The sequence below is a fragment of the Dermacentor silvarum genome, chromosome 1 (assembly GCF_013339745.2).
Source record: "Dermacentor silvarum isolate Dsil-2018 chromosome 1, BIME_Dsil_1.4, whole genome shotgun sequence".
Classification (NCBI taxonomy): Eukaryota; Metazoa; Arthropoda; class Arachnida; order Ixodida; family Ixodidae; genus Dermacentor; species Dermacentor silvarum.
This window is the reverse complement of record NC_051154.1, coordinates 351191829-351205560: the sequence shown is the minus strand read 5'-3', so window position 1 is coordinate 351205560 and position 13732 is coordinate 351191829. Positions and strand designations below refer to the sequence as shown.

The window sequence follows — 13732 nt, the reverse complement described above, 5'->3', positions numbered from 1 at the left end:
TTCCACATATATAGTTACACACCTCATTCCATTGTTTCTGCAAATGTCGTGCGTGCTCCTCGATATCTCTATTGAGCTGAGCAATTCGCTTCCTAAGTCTTCTGTTCAAGCGGTGAGACTTCCATCTTTGTAAAATCGATTGCTTGGCTTCGATCAAATGCGCCAGTCTACTGTCCATTTGTGCGACCCCTTGCTCTGTTTCTATAATCTTAGTTGCTGCATTCAAGTAGCCCTTAAGCTGAGCTAGTAACTCTGGGGGGGGGGGGTGATTTGCCCCTTTCCTTCTGTTTCCGCTCTCTCCTTTCTGATTTTTCTAAACTGATCCCAGTCTATGTATGTGAAATGCTTTACCTCCAGCCCCGTCATTTCCACCGTTTTCTGCACTATGTAATGGTCGCTCCCCAGATCCGCGCCAGAGTTGATCCAGTCTGCTCTGGGTGAGTTAGATGTGACGGTTAAGTCCGGGGTAGTGTCCCTACACGTGGAAGTGCCACACCTTGTAGGAAAGGCTGGGTCCGTGATAAGAGGGAGGCCTAAATCCGTGGCAAGATGCCGGATTCCTTCCCCTTTCTTAGTACTCCAGCGGTAACCCCAAGATTGGTGTGTGGCGTTGAAGTCCCCGCCATAATGAGGGGCGCACTTTTGGCTACCCCCATGGCCTTATCTAAAATTGCTCTGAAGCTCTCTCTCATTTCTCTGGCCCTTATAAAAATGACTATTGAAATGTTGTTGGCATATTGTTGAGGAATTGTTGACACAATATCCTTTCAATAATATCTCAATAGTTATTGAACGTACACAACAATACCTCAACAATAAAGTTGTTGAGCGCTTCACAACAGTAAAGTCATTGACTAATTGTTGTTGACATATTGTTGAATAATGTTGAGTACTATTGAGAATTGTTGAGCAATATTGACATTGAATATATGTCTGAAACACACACGCATAGGTGTGTATGTGTTTTACACATATATATTGTTTTATTGTTCACTTAACCACCACTAAATATATAGAGTGTCACATAACTCGAACCAAAGGCCTATCTCTCAAGTCGTAACTGGGGGAGCTTGTGGCAAGACGACGCTGCCGCAGGCGTTCCGCTTCGTTTGCCCTAAATTCAGGTTCGGCGGCTCTTCGCTGACGTTTTGCCTGGGCTTCGGAAGCCGTCACGCTAGAATCAGCATGCTACAATCGGACGACAAGCTTCGCTTACTAGAATCGGACGACAAGCTTTGCTTACGTAAGATATGCCTTTGCTTACGTAAGATGCTTACGGCGACAAGCTTTGCTTTCAGATATATATTCAATGTCAATATTGCTCAACAATTCTCAATAATATTCAACATTATTCAATAATATGTCAACAACAATTAGTCAATGACTTTACTGTTGTGAAGCGCTCAACAACTTTATTGTTGAGGTATTGTTGTGTACGTTCAATAACTATTGAGGCATTATTGAAAGGATATTGTGTCAACAATTTCTCAACAATATGCCAACAACATATCAATACTCATTTTTATAAGAGACTCCATTTTCTCGACAGAGGAAGAGCTCTTGACTTTGTCTCTTTGGGTCCCACGTATGACAGGGGCAGTTCAAAGAAGCGTTACAGGTCCCCGTGCCCACAGGGGATATGCGACATTGCGCTTGGACCCTTTCTGCACTGCCTCCAGGATGGGCCCACTTTAGCTACCCCTGTATCTATGCCTTTTGAACGTCGCTATTGGAAAAGACAAATAAAACTTCAGCGTAATAGAAGTTACAGCTTGTCAAGAAACATTGGGAAGAACTCGCAAGCAATATTTTTTTGTAATTTGTTTGGAGAGTAACTAGCATGTTTAGTAAAGGGTTTGTGCCAGAGACTGCATTTTTTCAAGTTTGACTGGTTGCTCGGATGATCTCGTTTTGTTCTCGCAACTTGTCATAGTGGTTTTTGATTTGTGGCAAAGCCAGTGTCAAGCAGACACCATTTACTTTTTTGTTTGCTCATATGTTTTGTTTATATCAAGTACAATGTATTGCATGTACGGTACGTTATATTGCACTCTACGTCCATACCACAGTTGTACTCGTGCCTACGGGTGACTAAATTTCATTTTCAACTTGCCGGCATGTTCTCGTTTTGAGTGCCCGGATAAGAGCTTTGACTTTTGGCTCAAGGTCACTTGAAGATCGCCGACAACGGGAGCTAAAAGCATTTCATGCTTAAAAGAGTAGGCAACCTTAAACTTTGACTTAGGTGTTTCTTTTTGGCACTCGCATCCCGGCGTTGGTGTTCTGTGCTTTGGTAAGCAGTAATAATTGATTCCTGATGAATTATAATTATTCCAGACACTTCAGTAACTCAACTTGAACTAAGCTTATGCTTTGATATCATGTCTCTAAAGAAACCGATGGATTTTGCACTGTATTATTTTTTAATTTGTTTCCTAATTTATTTTTAATCTCGTCTCAGCTAATTAGTTATAATTATCCCAGACACTTCAGCAAGTCAGCTTGCAACAAAACTTATGCTTTGATATATCTATAATGAAAGTCATGAATTCTGAACTGAACCATTTTTTTTTCTTTTTTCTGATTTACTTGGATTGCGTCCCCGGTCGTCTCAGCTAATTAATTCTAATTATTCCAGAGACTTCAGTGACTCAACATATAGCTAAACTTATGCTCTGATATCATATCTATAATGAAATTCGTGAATTTTGTACTGTACTATTTTTTTCGATTTATTTTCACCTCCTGATCATCTCAGGAGGTGAACCGGAAGTACTGTCCAAAGAACAAATGGCACTCGACGCTTCTGCCACTAAAAACTCCCGATACAGCTTTCTATTGTTCAATACGTGCAACAGAAAAGTGATTTTTTTCTTTTTCTTTTTTTTCCGAGCGTGAAAGAAGCCCGCGAATACACGCAAAATTGCCGCAAAACTAGCCGCTCGAGGCACTATGCGTGTATCCGCGGGCTTCTTTCACGCTCGGAAAACACTTTTATGTACCACGTATTGGGCAACAGAAGCTGTATCGGGAGTTTTTTCCTGTTGCTCTATAATTTTCTGATTGACACTTTTCATCTAAATATAATATCCGAGAAGCTAATTATTTATTATTAATTGAATAATAATTATTATTTATAATGATTATCTAATTATTTATCTAATGCAAAAATTTGAGTATCTGTAAGCGACGGCAAAAAACATTACCTTGGTTCTGTCCAGCTACGTGGAATTTGCATATATTTAAGTGTCAGTGCAAGAAAGTTACGAAAATTTTTAAAAATCACTTGTAGCAGCTAGGTACCATAAATCTTATCGCTTAGCTTGGTTATTCGAAGAAACGGACATTAGTAACACAAGAAATTGAAACTAATATTCTAATAATTAACAAAAAATGACTAATGAACTTCTTAGTTAATTATTTTATGACATATTGCAATATATGAATTGTAGCCGGTGAGTTTGCAAGATGCATCCACATAAAATGAATTTCCAGGATAACACCAGTTTCGAGATATTATTGCCCAAAGTGTGGGACGAAATATATGGGCGTTTTAGTTACTTTTGTGCTTTAATGTATAAAACAGCATTTTGGTAACAAAGTAAGAGTAACAAAAGTGCATTTTTGCGGCGAGTTTGATGGCGCATATCTCCAAATTGGTGTCATTCTGGAAATTCATTCCAAGTGGATACGCCTGACAAGCTCACCGGCTCAAATTCGTAAATCGCAATATGTGTCGTAAAGTAATAAAATAAGAAGTTAATTAGTGATTTTTTGTTAATTAGCTGAATCTATGTTTCGATTGCGCGTGCTACTAATGTCCGCCTCATCGCTTAACCCAGCTCAATGATAAGAATTATGCTACCTGCCACAGGCGATTTCTAAAAATTCCGTATGACCACCCTATGTATATATATATATATATATATATATATATATAGACACAAAATTGGAGCACAAGACAAACGTCTCAACAAGCAGTGACCAATGACCGATGATTGGGCACCTCCTGGATTCCCATCGGCTTCTATTGTAAGTGGCCAGTGCCCTGTCTGTGTCAGAAAACGGCATTGCCTCCATGTTCAATATGGGCAAGATGGTGGGAAAAGTAGTATGCAAGCATAATAAACAAATATGTTTTTAAAGAGTGCGTTTCGTTTAGTTGGTAGCCCTTAGCGCACAATAGAATGAAACAAGTTTGGGTGATCTCTGCGACGTGGTGTCCATATTTTACATGAAAGCCTAGGTCTTTTTTGTAACACGTAGAGACGGGGTGCTGGCCAGTGTGTTGGGAAACTGCTTGGCCACCACGCACAATCTACGCTGTTATACTTTGCCGGTGGCAAATCATAGCGCAGAAGCACAGGTACAAATGTTTAATCAATGGGACGGCATGCTGTCTACCGTTTGTCATGATGTCAAACTAACAAGCACGAACAGCGACAATTGTGTACGTTGTTGGTCCGTAGTTTATTTCGCGCCGGTTGCTTCACGTATTAAAATAAATGTTTCTTTTTAATACAAACGATGAAAACTGTGCGCGTACACAGGGCGCGACATTTGCGCCGTTTGAATTTTGCACTATTTCCCGCGCGCGCCATACGTGCCCGGCCGGCGCACTGCGCTACCGCGATAAAGAAAATAGTTTCTCAAGGAAGCTAAGCAGAAAACTTTCATACTCCTGCAAACCACATAAATTGTTAAGAAATACCTTTATATTAGAATATTTGTTAATAAATATTGCAATTCATGTCTATGAAAGCGTGGATTTGTATGCGCGTTTTTGTGTGAATGCGCGCTTGCGCTGTTGACTCTTTGGAGCATTCCAGAACTTTGTGCGTGCGGCGGTATGTGTACTGGTTGCGTGATGAGTTTGCTGCGTTTTCTGTGCCCTTTGCCTCGCTGTGACATCTTTTGTATATTTCAACCTGTTGCTCGCTCTTTATGGGCTACACGTTGCCTCGAAGATCACCATGATCGCCTCCGACTCAGCCAAATCGAAGGTGAGTGAGTGTTTCGAATTCCACTTGCTCGTTCATTGCGACGCTTTCAGCAAAAGTGCGTAGAGAGCCCGTGCGTGTCTTCCACGCGCTTCTGTGCTCGTTTTCATTACTAGTACTATCCTTCCGTTGCGAGAATTGGTTGTGCAGCACTAGATTTGTTATATTGAGCATGAAGTTTTGTCCTGATTTAACTTCACAGCGCGCTTGCGGCGACGTAAAGCAGCTATGTGGAGCCAGCCTAAAACAGGGCATGTTGTGCGCGCCACGATTTTTGGTACGGTGTTTCAGCACCGATTGAAATTAGCCTTATTAATGAGCGCTCGTGGGCTCTGCCGTTTTGGTGAGCAGCTGTGTGGAGCCAGCTAAAACAGGGCATGTTGTGCGTGCCACGATTTTTGGTACGGTGTTCCAGCACCGATTGAAATTAGCCTTATTAATGAGCGCTCGTGCTCTGCCGTTTTGGTGAGCAGCTGTGTGGAGCCAGCTAAAACAGGGCATGTTGTGTGCGCCACGTTTTTTTGGTACGGTGTTCCAGCACCGATTGAAATTAGCCTTATTAATGAGCGCTCGTGCTCTGCCGTTTTGGTGAGCAGCTGTGTGGAGCCAGCTGAAACAGGGCATGTTGTGTGCGCCACGTTTTTTTGGCACGGTGTTCCAGCACCGATTGAAATTAGCCTTATTAATGAGCGCTCGTGCTTTGCCGTTTTGGTGGAAACAATGCGACGTGAAGTAATCCGAACTGTACTGTAATCAAGTATATTTCGTTCGCGCAACGCCGTCCATTGACGTGCATCTACTACATGGCGTGTCGGGATCGGCGAAAATATGCGCGGGGCGTTTTGCCGTTCGAATGTATTCTGCTGCGCTGTTCGCTTCAGGATCGAGTGCCCAGAGTCCGCTGACACGCCGTGCGGTAGACACGCGCTGTGGCGCGATAATAATAAAGAATTGCAAGGGCGTATATGTGATTCTATGTGATAGGTGAGATAAGAAAGGGCTGATGGCAGCGAATGCTGTGAAATCATCAGGTTATGTGTGGTTTGTTTTCCGCCGGTAGGCGCGCGGTGAACTTTTTTTTTTAGCCATTATCTCCCTTCGACGCCATCGAGTACTTCGCGCTAACGCCTTCGCGTAGGCGCTCTATATTCATGGAAAAGGCAGATTCTGTGGGATTCTATGTTCTGCTTTAGAGGGATGAAACATTCAAACTAACGTCATCGTGTGAAGTTTCAGCCTTTGGCCCTTCAGTAACTCATTGATTTAACTAAGTTCGAAAATCAGTAAAGGAACGAGATGCTTGGGCATATTTGCCGTGTCGTCCCACTGTGCTTCCAGTGGCATGTAGGCGTTATCGACAATTGTAAAAAATTAGCAAGGCTTTTTATGAGATAGAAGTAGACAGCTATGTCAATAAGTTATTTTTGCTTTGAATTCACACTCTAAAGAGGAGAGAGAGTGAAAGGGGAGCGTATCCTTGTGAACTAAATGACGCTTTGATATAAGCTTGGAACAATGGTTTGTTGGTGGAGCAGTTCTGTGGAATACTTAAGAGAGTAAGCAAATTGCAGTAGCAGCAGTTAGACGGGGAGTAAAAAAATGCAACACTGGTTTTATATGAACGAGCTACCTTTAAGATGTGGCCACAACAGTTCAGTAGATGAGCAAAATAATTTTAAAAATTTTGGAGAGAAATTAAAAATAATTTATTTGCCCACCTCACACTGCCAGTGGCAAGAGCAGCCATGCTTTAATGTTTTCAATCAGTCATTTATATCCATCCATTTATGTCGGCCTAATCGTCCATATAGATGTTTTGATTGTTGCTTTTGAGTTATCGTGGCATCACATTTTAATACTGACATCTGTTTTCAGAATCAAAATGAGCCTGGAGACGCCACAGCCGGAATGCGAAAGGTGAATTCTTTGGCCATTCATCGTCTAGCGTCACCATGATCAAATGCACTGTTGCCAGGAGAATGTATTGCCGGGAGGTATTCTCCTTAAGATTTAGTAAAACTGGTAGCATTAAGTGCCTCCTTTGCGATTTTGCATAGCCTTTGATTTGCGAGTCGATTAAATTATTTAATGAGGTGGGCAGTTGGCACACCCTGCCTTTGTGTCTTATGTACACATTCAGCTGAATAGGTCTGGGACACAGCAAGCGAATCTGATGTGTAGTGGTAATCGCATTAACGTCAACAGTTATCTTACTGTTTGAGCTGCTACTGATGCTTGCCAACACAAGCAGCAGTTGCCCACGATGGCGTGAAAGAGGTTCATTGAAGAGGCACATACTCTGAGTCACATACCCAGAGATCCAAGCAGGTCCATCAGATGGTTATTAACCCACTTCCCTCAACATAGCAGCCCTACCCATTAGGCCATTGACCACCTAGTGACACAAATTGGCTGGAAAATACTTAGAGGCAGACACCCGAAAGTATGTGAAGTAACCTAAAAATGCTACTTGCATTAAAGTTTTTGATGCTTTGGTTTACTTACTATTTTATTTTGTACTGGGTGAATCCTTGTTTATCTGAAGCACATGGCATCCTAACAGGATAACAAGCTATGACATTAGTTTTAGTTGTTTTTATTAGTGACATTAGTTGACATTTTAGGTCTGGAGCAGGCAGTATTTCTGTGATTTATTTGGAGTGTGGCTGTTGTGTAAATGTGCTTAAAATCCTTAAACTACCTCACTAATATTTACCTAAATGTGCCCTTTCACATAGGTTGGAGAAGTGCTCATTCAGATGATCCTGGCACAGATTGCCATGGTGGACCAGGCAAGTTTGCAGCGGCCTTGATTCACAATGTGTTCACAGAAAAGAACCTCATGGGCCACTCACTTCTCGAAAACACCACCACCAATAAGCAAAAAGAGGCTCTTGGCCTTATTAGGGTCAACACTGTTATAGGCAAGTACCGTACATCCTTTTTCCCATTGCATTTTTGCATTCACATTTTGTACTTGGAATTACTAGCTTGCTATTAGCACAACAAATGATTTTCAAGTAGCCTGTGTCTGCAACTACGTGCTACAATAGCCTACTATTTGGGATGAATGTTCATTTGATCTCAAGTCTCTAATGCCTCCCTACTAAAGTGCTAAATTTTAAAAGCAGCCTTAACTGCCAGAAGTGATTGGTGGCTACAACTGACAAAGTTAGGTGTATTTGCACATTAGTTGCTCTAATTGACTGTCCATGCAATGAACAGTTGCAATGAAGCAACTACCAATCTGTGAAGCATGCTACCAATCTGGTGGTATAGCGGGTGTGCTTAAGTAGCCTGAAAGTGTTGTTATAATATAGGAATTGTGGAGAAGCTATGCTCAAGTGCAGTTACTGCTCAACTCGAGGGACAGCACTTCCACCAAATTTCAGCAATCAAAATGGCCCTCCAGATTCTCTAACACAAAACATAGTGGTTTCACCTACTTCGACAGACCACATTGAATTAAAGTTGCTCCAGTCTTGAAGGAGGTCCATGTGGTGGCAGACAGTAGCCTTTTAGCAGAGGGAGCTTAAGTTATGGGGCATAATTGTTTGATTGTTTTGATGAAAGCAACAATAAGAAGAGTTGCCAACTTCGTTGTCAACATTGCTATGTTTAGCAATGTCCATTCATTCTATGCACTCAACCTATTAAGATCCAATTTATCACATTGTATTCTAGGATGTGGAAAAAACTAAGGTATTTATTTGACTTTTCCTCACGTTCCCATAAAATGATCAGTACTCAATAGGCCCTTGGCAGCTACTATATAAAGCTTCTTACAGAACATGAGGCATATCCACAGCTCCCACTCTGAAATTGTTGGAAATGTCTCCTGCTTTCTTACTTCAAGGACGCACTTGCCTGTTTTCAGCGTTATTATGGGTTTACTATGGGTTTAGATTTATCAAAGATTGAATGAGCTTTGTAGGTGTTCATGTTTAACCCTTTGAGGATCACATATTTTCTGGAAATACGTCCCCCAATTTAAGCGTTATATTTTTATTATGGATTGTTCTTCAGAGTCACCTTTCAAGAAAAAAAATGGGTAAATAATTTTTTAGGTCACAAAGTGACAAAGGTTTCTTAGTGTCCGCTGTTTTACACCATGTTTATTGTAGCATGCAGGGCAAACTAGCATAATCACATTTCTTAAATGTAATGACACTCACAAAACATTAAACTAGGTGAATACTCCCAAACTACTTCAGCGATGGGCACCATAGGGTACAGAGAAATATCAGTTTTAGAAGAAGCCAAGGGGCAACAGCACAATCAGGATTTTTGTAGAAGTCGCAGAAGGTTACAGAATCTGTAATGTGATGCTTGGGGACACTTCATTGTTAAAAGGTATGCTTATTTATATGTTCTTTCGCTGCCTCATATTTATGGTTATGACCACACGATTTGTTTCCGCCACTCTACATGCATGGCAGTGACCCTCAAAGGATTAGCAGAGCCAGTCTACTTGCATATTTCTCTTGTAATACTGGGCATTTCTTCGTATTTCTTCTTCGCATTTATTTGTGTTAGTGTAACCAGGTTGGCGTGCAACTGCAGTAAATCCTCGGTATAAGCGGTATTTTCTTTTAAGTAGAGAGGCATAAGAATGGCCATCATAATGCGAGAAGTACACTCCAGTATCATATGAGCTGGTAAAACAAATTCAGATATACCATACTCAATTCTGGCCGCATAACCGTATTTGGAGCAACTCCTGCAAGGAAAAGTGCAATAAAGTGCTGCACATTTTGATTATGATTGTTGAGAGAACTAATTTTAGTTGCCAGTAGTCTACCTTGAAGTTTTTTCACCAACAGTATGAAGTCTTTTTTTTTTACCATTTTGTTCCTAAGCAAGCAACGTTCACATTTTTCACACCAAAGATATTGATGAAGTTATTCTGCCACAGTGGGCTTTTCCTGTTTGCCTTCTGCATATTGTACTAAGTGGAGTCCTCCGGCACCACTCCACTTTGAAAGCTGGTCATTCTGCAGAATTGAACTCGTGAAAACTTTGAATAAACAAAACAAATGAAAGTTTCATTATAACAGGGCATACTGCATGTCGCACTTTTGCATGTGGAACATTGATCTTAAACCTCATGCTGTTTTTCCTTTTTTTACAGGCTTTACCTGTCATAAGTTTCCTGGGACAAACATGGCCCACATTAAGAACACACTGGCCTCACTTCTCGCAAGGGACCTGAAGTGTCCAGAAGAGCTCAAGTCTGTGGACAGTTCAAGTCGTGTGCACTTGCAGCCCTCAACATTTTTTTATGATGTTTCGAGTCACCTGAAACGCCCGGGTTGGATGGTTCAGACACAAGTACTGTGTTGTGATAAATAATTAATTGCACAAGTGTTGCGCTTTGTATTTTAGTACATTTTACGTAAATTTTTAATATATTTCTACAAAAGATAGTGTTTCTTGACTATTTTATTTCATAGGTATCTCGGGTCCTTTCATGCCAAGACTGTTCCATGACGGCACACCATTTCAAGTTTGTTTGATAAAGTAAAAGTAGGCACAGTGAGAAATTTTACAGAAAATTAGCTTTCATACATACACCTGAAAGTGGAATCTGTGCTATTGTCAGAGTGGTTCTGTTTAAGAAAAACTACATATTAACATATGTTTGTAGTAACGGTTTATTTTGCTATTTCAAAACAGTAAGAATTAATAGGTAAAAGTTTGCTTAAATTCAGAGTGCAACAACAGTTCTCGGGCAAGGCAGCGATGTGCTTTCTTTCATGTACGCATGAAATCTGATTTCTTGCAAATTCTTTCATTCTAACTTGTTTTGCAGCACTCAAAAATTAAAACAAATTTCCTCATGCCAGTTCCATTTAAGTCTTCCAGCAGGTAACTAATGGCCACTGTCTATCAGATAAAAATCTTAAGTAGTAAAAGTGAATCAATCGCTTGGTATGTAATGACCTGCCCAGGAACCTAGTAATGATGGCAGAAAATGCAACTGGATCGTGCAACAAGCAATACAGCACAATAAACTGCTGCCATGGCACAACTTATTGTAATTACCGTGTCGTTTCAGAGGTAGATAACGTTTAGTGAAATGGGCACACATAATTTAACCAATAAGTAAGAGTCTCAGTGGGCTCATGCAAATAGTGCCATGATTATTAAGTTACTGGCTACCAAATAGAGAAAGCAAGTACTTTTTAAATGTTTTTTACAGTAATGCTTCTATATTATTTATGTTCTATTTATTTCAATTTTGAGAAATGTTTTACTTTAGGGCCACGCAAACTTTACATCTCTCAGTACTCAACTTCGTTATTGTATCAAGCTGCTGGCAGTTTGTAGATTGTGTTAGGATTTTTTTGATCTCAAGGCACACATGGCTGTACAGTTAACAAATGTTCGGCTTCAATAAACAATTCATCTAGAAAAAAATGCTTTTTGTCCACATCAATTTTGAGCTGTTGATTTCATGAAGGAGTATTGATTTTGTGTGTTAAGCCAATTTAAAAACTGGCATAATGGTTCTGCTAGCAGCTCTATAATATGTTTTATTACAGGCTATATCTAAAAGTGGTTTTGATCCCTGGGTGACCCAGGTCTGCAATACAAAAGTGCCTGCATTTAAGTTTGCTCCTGTCTACTAGTATGCAAGGACGACATCAATATGGTATCAATGGTAATGCTATGAGACTGAACCTAACATTGCACGTTAGGCTCAGCGGTATTTAAAGAAATGTCTAGTCTCGTTTTCAGCACTACTCACCAAACAGCATATTTAAGTGGGCTCTCAAGTGATTTCAATAGTGATGTTCAACACTGCTCCAATAATATTTAAATGGTGTTGCACTATTGACTAACATTGCACGTTAGGCTTGTTGTAAAACATAATGGAGGCAAAAGGTGTAGTGCATCAGAAACAGGACACAAGAGGATGAACACAGACAACACACGTTTGGCGCTTAACGTGTGTGTTGTCTGTGTTCTTCCTCTTGTGTCCTGTTTATGATACGTAGCACCTTTTGCCTCCATCAAGCAATATTGACGTTTAACGCTCATCCAATAATTCTTCAATGGGGTTTCAATATTGATGTTCAATAATATCTCAATGAGGTTTCAATATTGATGTTCAATACTGCTCCAATAATATCTCAATGGGGTTTCAATATTGACAGTCAACACAGTTCCAACATTATGTCAATGGGGTTTCAATATTGGCATTCAACATATTTCAACAATGTCTCAACAGGTTTTCAATACTGACATTCAACACATCTTCAACAGTTCTTCAATGGGCTTTCAATATTGGAATTCAACATGGTTTCAACAATCCATCAATGACTTCTCAAATTGAAACGACCCAATGATGTTTCAACAAAATGTCGCGGGCCAATTTTCAACACCTCTCAACAATTTCCTCAATAATGTTTCAACAAAGCCTCAATGTGCTTTCAATGCTATTTGTTGACATTGACCAATGACTTTTCAACAACTTTTCAACAATTTTTTTTGTAAGGGGGGGCTGCTAACATGTTGAGGCAGAACAATCTTTGCGCTTTACCTCTGTGCCTTTTTAGGACCATTTCTATCAATATGTATTCAGTTTTGCTCGCCCCAAATTTCAAATCATGTTCTATGTAGGGAATTTTCTTGTCAATTAGGGTGGCGATTCCCCTCTCCGGTTCCTTGCCTTCGCACACCGAGTTAAAGCCGCACAGCCCGATCTCCTCCGCTAGTTTCCTATAGCATTATTAATTTTGGCCTATCTTCAACCGTTTTGATTACCTGTGCTAATGACGCCCCTTTTTTTGGCGGAAATCCTCTGCAATTTCACTGCCACTCACTAAGTCTCTTTCTACTATTCATTATTATTACCGTTAGCTCCCGACTTGCTACCCCCTGTCACTGTTCTCTTGACTGCACTACCCACCGCTCCTGGGAGTGTTCTAACACTTTGTGTTTCAGAGGGCATATATTCCTCGTCCTCTCCTTGGGCCTCCAGCTTTTACAGCCTTTTCTCGGCTGTTAACTTCTACTTCCATATTTTGTCCACCTTGAGGTTAACGCTGTCTACCGTGTCCTTCAGGTCCCGAATCCCATTCTTAATCTCCTCTAGAACCGAGCACATCAATTCCACCTCTGGGACATTACAGTTAAACAAGCGGTCTTGCACGCTATCCGAGTATGTAGCTGGCCGTGCCCGGTTGACGTGCGCTCGAGCAGAGTTATGGGCCGCTTCGTTCCCAGGATTGCCCGCATGCTCGGTGCCCAGAGGAGTATAATTGGTCAAGGAGGGGGCCTCAAGACATTGAGAATTCGGAGCGCTGGCTTATGTAGCCTGCCCTTTGAGATGTTCCGAATCGCTGTTTTCGAATCAATAAAGATTAGCGTGGCAGTTGTGGAGGAGATAACGAGGGTGATGGCAGCTGCCTCTGCCTCCAATGACCATTTTTGCTAACATTCGGTGCCCCGCCCCGAACATGTTGTTTTGGGTATTGTCCGCCGGCCCACCAATCATTTACGAGGATTGTCGTGTGAGTGGTACGCCAGCGATTTCAGCATCCAGCCTCGTCCACGACCCAACGGCTAAAGCTGTTTGCTACTCTCCCTAAAAAGAACATAGAAAAAAATGCAACAAGGTAGAGGGTTCCAAACGAAAAGCAATCTTGCAGCACGGGAAACAACAGAGCCCAACACAATGGGCGCAATTAAAAATTAATAAACAGTAAGCCCCTGCTAACTACGGC

The 13732-nt window shown here is 41.0% G+C and overlaps 1 long non-coding RNA gene across 1 annotated transcript; it reads left to right on the top strand.

Moving 5' to 3' along the window:
* Positions 1 to 4868: 4868 nt before the first annotated feature.
* LOC125942361 (uncharacterized) lies at positions 4869 to 7886 on the top strand. The gene is made up of 3 exons (XR_007465036.1): positions 4869 to 5003; positions 6876 to 6917; positions 7739 to 7886. It is a non-coding gene; the product is annotated as an uncharacterized LOC125942361 (long non-coding RNA).
* The last annotated feature ends 5846 nt before the right edge of the window (positions 7887 to 13732 follow it).